The 15,389-nt window shown below is 41.5% G+C and overlaps 1 protein-coding gene across 4 annotated transcripts in view; it reads right to left on the reverse strand.

Annotated features, from left to right (window-relative positions):
• The window catches only part of Kiaa1958 (KIAA1958 ortholog), a 131,221-nt gene that overhangs the window by 37,632 nt on the left and 78,200 nt on the right, over positions 1–15,389 (reverse strand). The window lies entirely within an intron of this gene.

The following is a 15,389-nucleotide window of genomic DNA, read 5'->3' on the forward strand; positions in this document are numbered from 1 at the left end:
CCCCCAGCTAGTACAATCACTTCATTTGTAAAATGTAAACTGGAGCAGCACCGGCTCCAGCAGCCGCTCTGTTACTGTAACATATCATGGAGGTCTATTCAGAAAGGGCTAGGTGCACTAGATGGCGGTTTGCTTGATACCTGCTCTTCTGTAGGAATTCAGGCCAACACAATTTATAAGTATTCCTTATGGACAGCAAAAGTTTGCAATGAAGTGATCAGAACCTATCTGCTATTTTAAAGGAAAACCAGCACTAAGCTTCATGGTAACAAGAAAAAAATTAAATGTGAACGCTATAACTGGTGAAAGAAAGGGTCTATCTTTGTTCAGAGGTTTGTTTTCTTGATTTATTATCTGCTTTCTGCCGGGAGTTCTGCAGCACAGCTAAGGATCACCCATTAAGTAGCACTGTCCAAGGTGGCAGGCCTCACACTTTACTATACTTCAGACTTATTTATGGTGCCTAAGCAAACACAGACTGGGCAGCAAGCTCAGGAATCTGCATTTTAATCAGTATCTCTATGCTCCTGATGAGACTCAGAAGCATACCCAGGTAAACCAAGCTTCGGTGGCTCAGCCTATAATTCCTGTTCCTTAAGAAGCTCCTCCTCAGGAGGCAGGGGGTCTCAAGTTTAAAGTCACCGAGACTCAAAAGCCAAGTTCTATGCCAATATCCTGTGTAAGAAACTCTATTTTGCCCATTTAAAAAAAAAATAGCTAAGAAACACTACTTAAGTGGTTTCATTTCAGTAACATTTAATCTTGAGCTCTTAACTTTACTAATAAAAATGCTTGGTTTAGTTAGGTGGTGGTGGTAGCATATGCCTTTAATCCTAGCATTTGGGAGGCAGAGGAAAGTGGATCTCTGTGAGTTCGAGGCCAGCCTGGTCTACACAGGTAGTTCTAGAATAGCTAGGGCTCCATAGAGAAACCCAGTCACGGAAAGACTAACTAAAAACAAAACAAAACAAAACAAAACAAAACAAAACAAAAACCCTTGGTTTAAAAAAAAAAACAAACCTGTTCTGTGTATCAGACATAGTCTGAACAAAACTCAGAATTACACAATAGAAAACCAGCCTATCTACTGATACGCAATGAAACTGGGTTTCCTATTGATTTTAAGACGAAAGCACGGAAGTTAATTTGAAACAACAAAAAATTACAACTCAGGACTCTTGTGTATAAGGCAATAACATTTTGTTTATTGAAAATATTTATAAAGGAAAACTTTAAATTAATTTGCAAGACTACTCAGTAATAGTTTTTGTAATTATTATACCCAATAATGGAGGTTTTAATATGCTGGATTTTTTTCACAGAATAAACTACTTTTTGTAAAAAATTATCATACATTACTGTGTATTTCTTATATGATAATTCTAAGACAGATTTCTGAACTTCTTGTGTACATAGGCACACCTGAGATATGACATTTCTAAAATTCAAGCACACAAACACACTTCATGCCTCAATAGCTCAACTTTCAGTCTCATTCTGTAGCTGAAATTGCTTATATATTAACAAAGCTGGCCAGCTTCCCTTTCATTAAAAACAGAGGCAGGGGCTGAGCGTCACCTTTCACCAGCTGGCTTCCTGGACTGTTCAGATAGAAAGCCAGAGGCCAGCACAGTTTACTTTGGCTCCTATGCAAATATCTAAAAGCAGTTTTCAAACTTCAAAGGCTTTCCAGGAAATAAACGCTCACAGGCAACTTCAGAGAAAAACCTTCCAGCCCCTCGACGATCATATGGGCTCTGAAACTGAGTCTGTGTACCCTATCACCTGAATCCATTCCACTTGTTACACACCTGTACAGTGTGTGTATGTAACTACCATCAAAATCCCACTGGGAGATACTGACTCTATTTGGCCAGTGCTCATTTTTAGTTTGTAAAGTACTTAATGTACTTAATAATTTTACTTTCCCCCACCCCAAGTGGAAATTTGATTTGAAAACCTTTTGGGTATCAATTTTAAAATGAGGGATGATTTCAGGATGTGTGAGCAAAACCCCCAGGGGCATCTCACTCAGAGCCGTCTGGAGCAGCTGCTGCAGGGCAGCTGAGGATGGCTGTGAAACGGGCTGGTGCCTTGCAGGAGTCTGCACAGGACATGGTCCCCAGCCAGGTGGGCAGCTCTCCCACAACTGCCTCAGCCACATTTTCAGCTCCAACCTACTGCACTCTGAGCTGACCTCCTCAGGCATCCTCAGCCCAGTCTCTCCTAAAAGGCTTTGCCTCCTTTCTGCTGGGTCTCAAGCTTACTTAAGAAACAGATGCTGGAGAACAGCCCAGTGAGCTGCAGTAGCCTCTCTTTCCAAGCTTGGAATGCACCACGGGAGGCAGCTGGAAGGGAAGACACTCGCCCGAACCTTGCATGGATAGGGCAGAGAAATCGTTTCCAAACCCTGTATAAGTGATACGTTCTCAGCTAATAACACAGATAAGGCCAGAGGAAACCGGTAATAAAACAACTGCAACTATCATGCATTTGTCTCCAGCTTTAGAAAAGTTTCTGCTCCATTCCTTTTAAAAGTTTCTGTTTGTTTTTAAATTAGGTATAACATACACAGAATATCTGTGAACCTAGTGAACCGTATCAGAAGAATTCTTTCTCCCATCATTCCCTAGCACCTGACTTGAGATATCATAGTCTGGCTGTCTGGCTAGCCTACTGCTATAATGCCTATGAATGGACCCTTGGGCCTGGCTTCTTTTTTTCTCAACTTCACCATGGCTGTGCATTTGCAGGCGCTTCATCCTCTCTGCAGTGTGACATCCCACTATAAACACATCTAACACCTCAGTAAAACCCAAAGGCCGAGAAGAGTTAACAAAGCAGGGCACAGCAGCAGCCAAGAACATGAGAGATACAATTTACTTTCTTTCAATCAAAACAAGTGTTTGATTTCTGTATCTGAGTATGTACCTGCGTATGTGTGTATAGTATGTGCAGGTGTGTGCATTGTACTTGGTATAGGTCAGGGGCTGATCATAGGTATCTTCAACTGCTCCCCACCTTATACTTGTGTGTGATGCGTGTGCAAACTCACTTGCACGAGTGTGGGTGCACACACAAAGGTCAGAGGACAACCTTCAGTTCTCCTTCCACCTTGAGGGAGTTCAGCACTGTATATACCTGGTTAGCTAGCCTGCCAGCATCTGGAACTCTTTTTCTATTTCACTGCAAAAAGCCTGGGATTCTAGATCATCAGACCCAGATTTAGTTCTGCCGATTCAAATTCATTCTTACATAGTCAACCCTCTATAATTCACCCATCTCTCTAGCCCTTCCACTTAATCTTTTGAAACAGAGTCCCTCACTGAACTTAAAATTCACCAATTTGCTAGCCTGGCTGGCCTAGTCCCTAGACAAGGGATCCTTCTGTCTCTGCCTACCCAGGAATGGAATTGTGAGCACACAATACCACACCCGACCATTCTCACTGGGGCTAGGGATCTGACCAGGTCCTCGTGCTTGCACGGAAAGCACTTTGCCAACAGAGCCATATTCCTAGCTCCTAGATCAAGTATTTGAATTATGAATCATGTAAACCTGCAGGGATGAAAATAATGTCTCCTACTGCCTCAACCAGCCTACATGCCTAACAGCCTAACCAATATAAAGAGACCTAGCATGTAACTTAGATCTAAGGAGTTTTCCTACAAAGCTTCATGGTCCACTCAGCGTCTGCCTACCCACCTGGCCGAAGCCTGAAACCTTAGACCTTCCTCCCTTTTTTTACAGTTGAGCTGGGCCACCTCCTCTTCACATCAAGTGGCAGGCAAGGCCAGGACTAAAGCGGGCTAGTTGACAAGCTTTGGGGGACTTACCCCCAAGTATAGGGACAGTAATCGAAGTCAATCTTCAGTACACTAATCTAAGTGCTGTGAAGAAAACCCGCATTTTCAGCAAATGTAGCCAGCTGCCCAGAACACTTCCCAGCTCCCCACAGCTCACTGTCTCCATGCTCCATTAATCCAATTATTCCCTTCCTTGTTAGGAGATGACATGGAAGCACACATAATTAATGCAGTATCTTATGTTCTCATTTAATTTGAGATCTATGTTAGATTTAATTCCAGACACATTTGTTTCTGTTGCTGCTGCATTCAATTTAAAACAGGCACAAACTTAGCTATGGCATCCCTGCGCGATGTTATTAAAGCCATACATCTGTAGTGATATTGAACAATTCCTGATGTCTAACTTCTTTATTGTTTTCATGTACAACAAGGAGTATTTTGTCTTATCTTTCATTTAGCAAAGGAATGTTCTTATTGTTAGTGAACAATAAGCCCATGTGCTTATTAAATAAGAATGCATTTTACATTTGAAAAATAAAATATCTGGTGAGCAGATTTATATGCAGGAAGCTGAGGTTGGAATCAGTAATGACTCCATACTTACGGGTACTATTAGCTTCGAGCATTTGAAGAATTTCTGTGGTTAAAATGACAAATCCTTAACCATGGTGAAGATGATGTCACAGCTAGAAAGATCAGCAATGCACAGAAAACCAGTTCAATAGGCCAGGCATGACTCTGTAAGGTGCTGCAGATTCTGTAGGAGTTGAGATCTCCAAGCTTGAGCTGTAAGAGAGCTTCATCTGTCTCTGACCTCTGGAGGGAGTGAAAGATGTTCTGGAAGGTCAGGTACCATTTGATTAAGCAACAAAGGATGGTGGGGCATCCCTGAAGAAACTGAGCAAAGGGTAAAGATGAAATCATGAGTATAAAGTGCTGACTCTTGTTTAGGGGACAGAATAGGAGAAAGCTAGACCAGTGGGATGATGACCAGAGAGACAGTGCTAAGTGCAAAGAACCCTCAAATGTCAAAAATCTGACAGAGGTTACTTTCTAACAAACAAACAAACCAACCAACCAACCAACCTACCACCATCCGCCACCCCTGCTATCCCTCACTCCTTACTTCTCTGCTGCTTCCTGCACCTATCATCACCTGGCACATGTTGATTATTTTATATCCACCCCTTATACAGCGGACCCACTAGACTTCAATGTGTTATCCCAAGTCTGGACATGCACGAGAAGTGACAGTGCTCAGTAAGTGCTGGCTGCTGAGTCAGTAACTGAGTAGTTACTTAGTTCACTTCAGAAATTGTGCTGACTTCATTTAGAAAGCATTAAGAATAAAGCAAGGGCCAGAAATTTAAATTTGTGGTATCACAACCAGACTTCAAAGCCTCACCTGGTCCATTTTTGAGACTGTAAACAGTCATCTGGGGTCATCTGGGGTCAGGGCTGGTGGACTGACTCTTCATAAAGATGGTATGAAATGGTGTAAGAGGCCCTAGTGGCTTTCCTCAGGGATGTTTCCTTAGGAAATTGGAATTACCAGCAATCACAACAAACTGCTTGCTGGGCATGGTGGAACAAGCCTATACACCTAGCCCTTCAGTATTTGAGGCCAGTATTGTGAGTTTAAGGCTTCATAGTAAAACCATCTCAAACAAACACACAAAACAAACTCAACCCAAAATAACCCAAACTGCTACAAGCTAGCATCTTCATCTTCCTAGGATAATGCTTTAACAAAAGTCTGTATCAGAATATATGTATCTATAAAAGTAGATGACAGTTCCCTCTTCCTTCTCTGATCTTTACTAAGATAATGTACTGACTAATAATGTTGACGAGATTCTTACTTCTTCATAGACATATCTTGTTTGAGAGAAACAAATTTCTTATGACTTTCTATGTTGGAGAAGTAAGATTCCTGTGACAATCTTAGGAAACAGGTAACCTAAATTTTGTTAGTAGCCATTAATTTTGTTAGTGGTTATTTGGCAACATTAATGCTTCATTTTTGAAAGTAGCAACAGCTCTTAATATCCACAACAGTAAGTTATGTTTGCCTTAAACATAGGAAATAAATTGTGATAATTTTACAATTGCCATAAAATACATTAGAAAGTCACTGGCTTTCTTTTCTCTTTAGCCTGTTCCTTGCTTGCTTTCTGTCTTAGAAATTTAAACTCGTCTGACTAGTAAATTGTTCCCGATTGTAGCGCGCGTTCTCTCTCTCTCTCTCTCTCTCTCTCTCTCTCTCTCTCTCTCTCTCTCTCTCTCTCTCTCTCTCTCTCTCTCTCTCCAAGAACATAAAACTGGGAATAGTGCCCATCCAGTGTGATTTTTGGTAGTTTCTTTTACTGAAGCCAAATTCACTCAGTGGCATTTGTCACCAGCTTATAATCCTGGATTGGTACACCATGTGACTACATAACCTCTGGAGAATTTCCTCAGCAGAAATTTAGGAAAAATAAATAGAACACAATACTGTTTACTAAATCAACACAAGAGGTGTCAAGTGCAAGGGAAAGGCCCATTTCTTTCCTATCTTTCTATGAACTAAATCAGACCACAAAGCTGTATTTTGAGAGGTGGGGGTGAGACCACAACATGGAATTAATTTATAGCTATCAGGGTACAGGAATCTGCATTTTAAACAAGCCCTGAAATAGTTCTAACATGTGAGGAGCAGGTGCGCTCAAGCGCTGCTTCTTGGCAGTTTGCCGCACTGTGGGTGCGATTTTTTCCCTAACTGAGCCACAATGCGCAGACTCGCCACTTTGGGCTGTTTGAGGTGCACCAATGAGGCATGCCCATGTGGCAGGTGCTGATTGGGACAGGCAGGGGTATAAAAAGGACGGCTGTTAAGGGGCTAGATCAGAAGAGCTTCCAGAAAGAGAGGAGAGTAGGGGCATCCAGAGAGATAGGAGAAAGGCATCTAGAGAGAGGAGAGGACAGACGGGCATCCAGAGAGAGGAAAGGACAGAAGGGCATCCAGAGAAAGAGAGGAGAGAAGGGCTTCCATAGAGAGAGGATAGTAAAGGATCCTGAATAAAACTGTGTTGAGAAAAACTCTGAGTTGCATCCTTCCTGTCCGCTGGGCGGATAGAGAAGTGACACTAACACAGTTGGCCTATTAGTGCACAGTCTGAGTGCCCAGGAAGCCCACGCCCACGCTCTGTCTCCGGGTTTATAGTCTTGAGATTTTCACTTCCCAGGCAAGACACTTGCTAAACACTAGGGAGGTTTTGTTGGGGTGACTTTTTTTTCTTTTTTACTTAGTATGAAGGTGTGTCTCTGTATTTCAATAGTTAATTCTGTACTGTCAGAGAGCCACGTGCAGGCAGGATTCTGGTACTGTCATTTCTATGGCCATTCACTGGGTTTTCTATTTTGTAAAAGGCAAAAGATTTATGTGATCTGAAGAGAAACCAGAGTATATGGCTTTTCTATTTTGTAAAGTGTTCTTTCTCATTTGCCTAAAGGCAATCTAGAGACGTTATCAAAGGCTGTCACTGCTAATTGGTTATAAAAAAAAAAAAAAAAGAGCTGACAGCCAATAGCTGGGCAAGAAGTAAGGTAAAATTTCCAGGCAGAATGACCCAGAAAGAAGACTGTAGAAGAGAGGAAAAATGACAGCAGACACAGGGGTACAAACCAAGCCAGTGGGGGAACACACAGGTCTATAGAGCTAGCCACCAGGCAGATCTTTCAGGTCAAATTTAATGGTAGCTGGGAGACTGCAACAGCAAAAGTCTATGCTTTAAACTATAACAGAAGTCTCATGTCATTATTCATACTGCAGGTGGGTCGAAGAAAGTCCTGTAAGGCTTGCTTGTTGTTGTGTATGTTGTGGATTACAAGATTTGTGTGTGTGACTGTGAAGGACAGAAGAGGGGGTTGGGTTCTTCAGAACTGGAGTTACAGGCAGTTGTGAATCATAATATGGGTGCTGGGAATTGAACTCCGCAAGAACAGTACACATCCTTAACCACTGATTCATCTCTCCAGCCCCTGGAATCATTAAGTTATTAACACTGTTTACCTAATTGCAAAACCATTTTAAAATTTTAATCTACTTGGCTCAGTTGATTTGACATAGCTAGTGTGGCCAATGGCTAATAGATTTTGCCAACTTAATATCCTTTTCAAATCTTAGAAGCAATGCTTGAGCTGAGCTACATAAAATCATGTCTGTTTTTAAACCTAAGCCTTAGTTTCTTCAATTGAAGTGGTTATAATTGTATCTCTTAAAAGAGTTGTATGGGGGGCTGGAGAGATGGCTCCGTGGTTAAGAGTACTGACTGCTCTTCCAGAGGTCCTGAGTTCAATTCCCAGCAAACACATGGTGGCTCACAACCATCTGTAATGAGATCTGATGCCCTCTTCAAGTGTGTCTGAAGACAGCGACAGTGTACTCACATAAAATAAATAAAATTAAAAAAAAAAAAAGAGTTGTATGGAAGTCCAGTAAGATAGCATACTACTTAGCTCAGTATTGGACACACAATGTATCTTCTGCACAGCTTAGAAAATGTGTTCCATCCACTGAGCTCACATCTCCCTATCCCAGCTGGCAATGAAACTCAATGGTAGAGCGAGCACTTGCCAAGTGTGAGTTCTGGGTTTGATCACCACCAACAAAAAACAACAGACTTTCTGTCTCAATTGAGTCCCATTGTTGATGCTTGTACATAGTAAAACATTTGCTAATTTCCCCAAACCTTTATAAGCCTTTATGTAAAGAAAATATTTTGTTATGGACAGTTGTAAACTGAAGTTTATATCTCAAACAGTTTTTTGGAGACCATATCCATTCCAAGTCTATGGTATGAGCAACGGTATGCTGACTGAACGAGTTCAGTATAGAATTAAACACTGGCACAAACGTGGAATTCTCTCTTGAAAATGCTGGCCTTTTAAATTAACAAAATAAGACACTAAAAGCCAAAAAGGAGATCATATAATAGGTTTAAAAATAAACTAGAAAAAGCTTAAATCTCAAGGTTAATTCCTACTTTATGGAAAGAAATTAAGTATTCCAAAGCAAAGGCAAAGGAGAACAAGAGAATAAATATTGCATGACATTAGTCACAATAAGGAGCACTCTCATCCTGGCTGAAATATATTCTTAAATCAACTTCAAAATGTAGCTGCATTTGTAGGCTGAACAGCATGAAAGCCACAGGACGGTAATTAACATAATACATCATCTTGTGGACTTTTCATAGAATCTGACAGGGCCCTTTGAGATATTGCTTATTAGAGACCACAGAACACCCCTACCATCACCCTCTTTTTATTACACTGCCAGGCACTGAATCAAGAGTACCTTCTGATATGTCTGAATATCTGCCACTGGTGCAATACATAAAATATACAGTGCGCTGCTGCCAGCAGACTTTGAAATACAGCATAGCATATACAATTCCCAGGGACAATCTTGCTTTTCACTCTGACTTTCCTTGACTGGAGGCAGGGCTGAAGACACATAAATTCATTACAGATTCAACGTTTACATTTCCCACAGACTCAGTAATGAAGCCGCAGCTGTACCCTCACACAGCTAGCCCTTCTACAGTTCCTTTTTTACTGATTTAAGAATGCAGCACAGAGTATCTTACACAGGCATTTCCAATCAACCCACACGTTTGTCCAGTGCTTTTAAAACAATCCCTAAAAGAAACATTGAAAGATTCGATTAAATAGTAAATCATTTCCCAGAGTAAAAATGAATCTCTTCATACTTTAGGATTTAGCCTGGACAGCACTGCACCTCAGTGAGCTGACAGACAAACCTTTGACTTTGCTGTGCATACCTACCTTTTAATTTCTAAGTAGCTCAACTTTAAAAGAGCAATTATTCATATATGAAAAGGGGATTTTAGGATAATATAAATCCCCCACAGGAAATAAAAAAAAAAAATAGCAAAGATTAAAGCAACAACAAAATCAAAACAAAACAACAACCCTCAAACAAAAACCCTACCCATAAATCCCTCCCTGAGAGAGTGTCATTGGATACATTTTGATTTTCCAATTACTTTCTCCTTCCTTTAGTGAAGTGGAAACTTCTGTTGTTTTTGTTTTGTTTTTTAAGTCAGTTACATCAAATGATGTTTGGCTGGAGCACACAGGTGAAAGGACTCATGTTAAGAAGGAATATAAACATAACTCAGCAGATGATGGACCACACTGGATGGTATTTGTACGCCTTGCCATTCCTTACTGGTCATCATTTGTCTGTACTTCATAGAAAGAAATGTTCCAAAAAACATATGGTGGTGTTCTGGTAGCTTCTTGCCGCTTCTGTGGACTCAGTCCAACTGGCAGAGTGAAGTGGAAGTTTCTGGATATGTCAGCTGATACGGACTCATGAGATGCTTTGCTGAGGCAAGACATGTGAGAGGACACGTGATGTTTGGAGGGCGTATAAACAGGACTCCACGGACAGCCACAGTGGGCTAGCTTTGCAACGCTTCGTTGGTCTCAAGTCTTCACTGATCTTCACTTTGTTGAGAGAGGCAGGACAGAGAACTTCTGGCGGTCCTGCCTGTCCCGGTTGCTCCTACTGACTTGTGCCCACTCAGCAGAGACCTGGCTGTTTCGGCTGGGTTGTGCCAATGCTACTGATTTGTGTTTGCTATCCTGACACTACTGAACTAGACTGTTGGTATCCTGACAATTGGAGATTAAAATCGCCCCAAGGAACTACTTCTAAATAGCATGCATCAGAGCCTAGAGGCGTCTTCTGGATCGACCTGCTATTGCTGATTTATGAGTGGTGTGAGTGGGTCGAGCTACCATTACTGATTCATGTAAACTGAACTGCTGATATTCTGACAAAGCAAATTGGATTTGCTCCAAAGAACTATCTCTAAACAGGTCCACTTCCCCTATACCGTAATAACCTTTTCCACTACCTCTGGTGGGTGGAGGTCTAGAAGGGAGGTTAAAGTGTTTAAGAACGCTTATTAAAAAGTAGGTTTCAAAAATCTACACCAACACTTTAGTGCTGAGGAAGAACCCAAGGTGCTGCACATAACTAGCAAAAGGTTCTATGAAATCACAGACCCATACCCTCAGACCTCAACTTAAAATCTAATTACAAATACTACCCATTCTGATCTAACTGCAGTCTTTGTTTTCTTTTTGTGTCCTATTTTATTTTTCTTCGGAAATATTGCTTTCTCATATACTTAAGAGGATCTTAGGCTGTTAACACAGACTGGCTAAGATAGCATTCCTGATACATTCCTTCCCATCACTCAGGATTTGGAATTGAACTTTCTATCCACAGTTGACTGAGAAATCTCTTCCTCACTTGACTCTAAAGCACTCCTTATGCCCACTCCCATGCTGGTTCAACTGTTCACACTGCAGCAAGAACAAGACTTCTAGGGAAGACACACAAAGGGAGCCACTATGATGAGCCAGGATGTGCTGGGCAGATGCGAGAGACAGAGAAGCAGAACAGGTTGAGCACTGTGAAGAGAGGAGGACCTGGAGATGCAAGGATGGACAGGAAGAGCCTGATGTGAGCAGCCTGCTCTGCCACCTGAGGCCATGAAGTCCTGGCCATGTTGCCACTGAAGGCCATGTCTGGGTCCTTTGTCTCTGGCTCCTTTTATACCAAAGGCTCCTTTTATATCAGAAGTCCCTGGTCTGGGCTGCCACCTGGTACCATGTTAATGTCCAAGAGCTGTGCCCTTGGAAGAGCAGGCCCTGATGGCCAGGGTACAGGTGAGCTGGGCCCTCATATACTGTGTGGTGGTACAGGCAAGGGAGAGATGCCTGCAGCACTTGGGAGAGCAGCCCACACCTCCATTGGGCAGTGTAGTAAGGAAAGGGTGCAGGAGAGTGGGTACCAAGGGCAGGAGAGCAGGAGCGCTGGTCCTGCCCCTTGAAGGTTGCAGCTTTACGTGAGCTAGCCTGGGCAGTGCTGCAGAGTTCATCCTGGTGGTGTGGGTGCAGGAGAGCTGGTGGGCTGACCAACTCAGCTACCACCCAGGTCCAGATCCAAGGCTTGAGTCGGCCCAGCCCAACAACTACCCTACCTATGAACTGCTAGAGAACATGAAGGGGCAGGTCCTACAGATCCAAACCTCAGGATCTTCATGACACAGGGCAACAACAGGATATCCCAGAGGAATCCAGGTGAGGATCCAATATTGATAATACAGCAGAAGACAGAGACTTCAAACCAGACCAGTGACTCATTGCAATGAACATTTGCAAGTAAAGCTGTTTGGGCAAAAGGGGACACTGTATGAGGGGGCAAGATGAGTAGGATTAGAGCACACGGTATGAAATTCACAAAGAATGGGGAAAGGTTAAAAAAGAAAAGTCTTCTAAACTCCATGTATGTCCAGGCTGCTCTCCTGCTCAGCCTCCACAAATTTCTCTCACAAGCCCTGATCACCGCAGTTCCAGTCTTGACTCCCACCCAAAGTAGCATCAGTCAAGGTTTCAAATGTCCTCTTCTTTCAGTAACTTAGGAGTGTCTCTATTTAAAGAGTTTGTACAACACGAGTCCTCCTTCAGGAATACTTCTGCCCTCCATTTCTCATGCTCTCTTCACTCACAGCCAAAGGCCACTCCTCGGGGATCTTCCCAAAAGGCAACGACCCCCCACCCCCCCGCCCCGACCACTATCACGTCTTTCCTACCACAGCATCTCTAACAATGTGTGTGACATAGCTGTGTGATTATCTGGCTAACATCTATGATAGAACCTTAGAGCATAAGCTTCATGAAGTAAGGGGTGTTTTATCTTCACATGGATCCACCCATGTTTGAAGAAATAAAGAGCAGGCATTAATAAAACAAGTGAATTAATGAGTATCAAAACATATACAATAAAACTGTCAAGAAAACTATAAAGCTGCAAAAAATCAGAAAGTTATGTCCTATTCTTTTAAAAGTGATTTACTATTACTTTTGGTGAAGGTGGGTGTCATGGTGTGTGTGGAGATCAGAGAACAACATTTGTGAGTCAGTTCTCTCCTGATAGTGTGTGAGCCTTGGAACTGGATTTAGGTTGTCTGGACTGTTAACAAAGTGCTTTCACCTGCTGAGCAATCCTGAAGGCCATATGTCCTTTTCCTTTCTAGAAATCTTACTATTTGTATGTCTGTTTCAACTTTCAACAAAATACATTCAGTGGTGCAACAGGGCAGCACAGCTTCAAATGCCATGCGCATGTGCACTGCGGCTGTCAGACCCTGATGTCATCCCTTCTGTGAGAACAACCAGGGTAGTTGGAGACTAGAAGTAGGAAAAGAAAGAGGACCTTTGGCAGTGAGGTGTTGGGAGGACTCAGAGAAGGTGCTAGCTTAGGTGTAGAACACCGCTTTGCAGGTAAGGAGGCTGCTGAGACACAAGAGAACCACCATGCTGGTCAAGAGCTCGAGCTTGGACACCAGACTGCCAGGGTCAGAACTGTACTCCTCTCACCTGGTTATTACAGTGTGATCTTCAGTAACCGTAATCTTCCTGTGACTCAGCCTCTTCACCTGTAAAGTGGCTTTTGTATCATTCTATTATCACAACATTGTAAGAGCTGAATTATCGTGAGGTTAAAAAAAAAGTCATTAGAGATAATACACACCTCAGTTGGCCGTTTCTGCTGCTATATCTTACACTCCCTGGTCAGTGAGCTAACCAGTGACCCACATCCTGAAAAGGGGTTGGGTAAGTATTGCTCTGTCAGGTGTGTGACACTTGGGAGGCAAAGGCAGGAGGATTTCCATAAGTTCAATGCTGGTCTGGGCTACGAAGTAAGTTCCAGGATAGCTAGGGCTATATGGAGCAACCCATCTCAAAACATCCATGAGTCACCCCTGTCATCGGTTCATTAATACAAGAGAACTGAAGAATGTGATGGTCTCTGTCATGAGCTTGTCCAATTTCTCTGGCTTCAACAACTGAGAACAAACATAGCATGAGGTATCATATGATAGGTATGAAATGAAACATGATATCCACTATACAAGTTACCAGAAACCTGATTAGAAACCACTTCTTCTCTTCCATGTATACCTCATTTTTATGACTGCATATTTTAGTCAGTACAAATAAAAATATGAAGACATCTTATATAGAATGCATAATAATGTAAAAAACAAAAAGCATCTATTAATCAACCTGAAGAAAAAGACGTATGGTACATAAAGCACAAGGAAAACAAATAACATAAAAATGGAAATGTGTAAGACTCTAATAAATTACCTCCTCCTGAATTGAGTTATTAATATTCATTAAATTCCACCCAAGAAGCAATAACCTAATGGACAGAAGGAAGATGCTAATTTCTCTAAGTGGGTCAATGATGACAATAGAGCACATTCTAGAAAACCTCGCTGCACAATCAAAACTGTTTTTCTATGTAGATCAGCATCCTACCACCCAGTTATACATACAGGCAAAGAGAAAATTAAGGCCTTTGACAATGAGATGACTCCTTCCTGTAATAGCAAACAACTATACAGTGAACACTACATACTCAAGACTACAGTTATCTGGAAAAGAGATTCCAGACATTGTTTTTAAAAAAGACATAACTGTGTGCTTTGAATCAAATCTCAGTCAGATTCACAGAAACGATAAGTATTACAATTTTTATAGGAAGTCATTTTTTCTTCTTGAATGAAATTTAGTCATTAAAGTGAGTGCTATAAGTAACTCTCCTATACTTTATTTACTGATTATGTTAGAGGCCTTTAAACCTTCTCGATTGTACATCTCTATATGGAAAGGATGATTTTTTTAAAATTAACTTTTCTAGTTGGCATGCAAAAATAATGGGTTTCATTATGACATTTCAATACATATAGATAATTGGTAAAACTTATTTTGAGTTAACTCCTCCAAGAGTGGTGCCCCACCTCACTGCCTTTCCATCCACCCTGCTGTCATTCAATATATTAAGAACTATTGAAAATGCCGGGCAGTGGTGGCGCACACCTTTGATCCCAGCACTTGGGAGGCAGAGGCAGGTGGATTTCTGAGTTTGAGGCCAGCCTGGTCTACAGAGTGAGTTCCAGGACAGCCAAAGATACACAGAGATACCTTGTCTTGAAAAACAAAACAAAACAAAAGAATCAATGAAGTTGAATTCTTAGTATAAATAAAAAGCGGCAAATTTTCTTCAGATACTACAACGGATCACTGTGTGACTATATTGTAGACCAAAGAGCTATATTGCTCAAAGACATTGCTTTGTTACTTCAGTATTATTTTGTATTTATCTTTATTATTCTTCAATTATTACAAGCTATATGTACTTCTATAGGAAAATCAACAACTTTGTTCCTATAAATCACTTTGAGATGAAGAAAGGGATGAATAATGGTTTACTGACTTGTACATACATAATTATACACAAGTAGCAAGATTTACTAGTTACTACTGAACTAAGAAACATATGGATGCTGCTAATGTTTTAAAATTATTGTACTAAATATGGCCACACAATGAAACTATGCTCATGATCATCATTCACTACAGAAGTGTAAACTCAAACCACAATGAGATACAGCACTTCACATCCAGTTTTGATTTAGTTATAATTAA

Source organism: Arvicanthis niloticus, chromosome 5 (genome assembly GCF_011762505.2).
Source record: "Arvicanthis niloticus isolate mArvNil1 chromosome 5, mArvNil1.pat.X, whole genome shotgun sequence".
NCBI classification, from domain to species: domain Eukaryota; kingdom Metazoa; phylum Chordata; class Mammalia; order Rodentia; family Muridae; genus Arvicanthis; species Arvicanthis niloticus.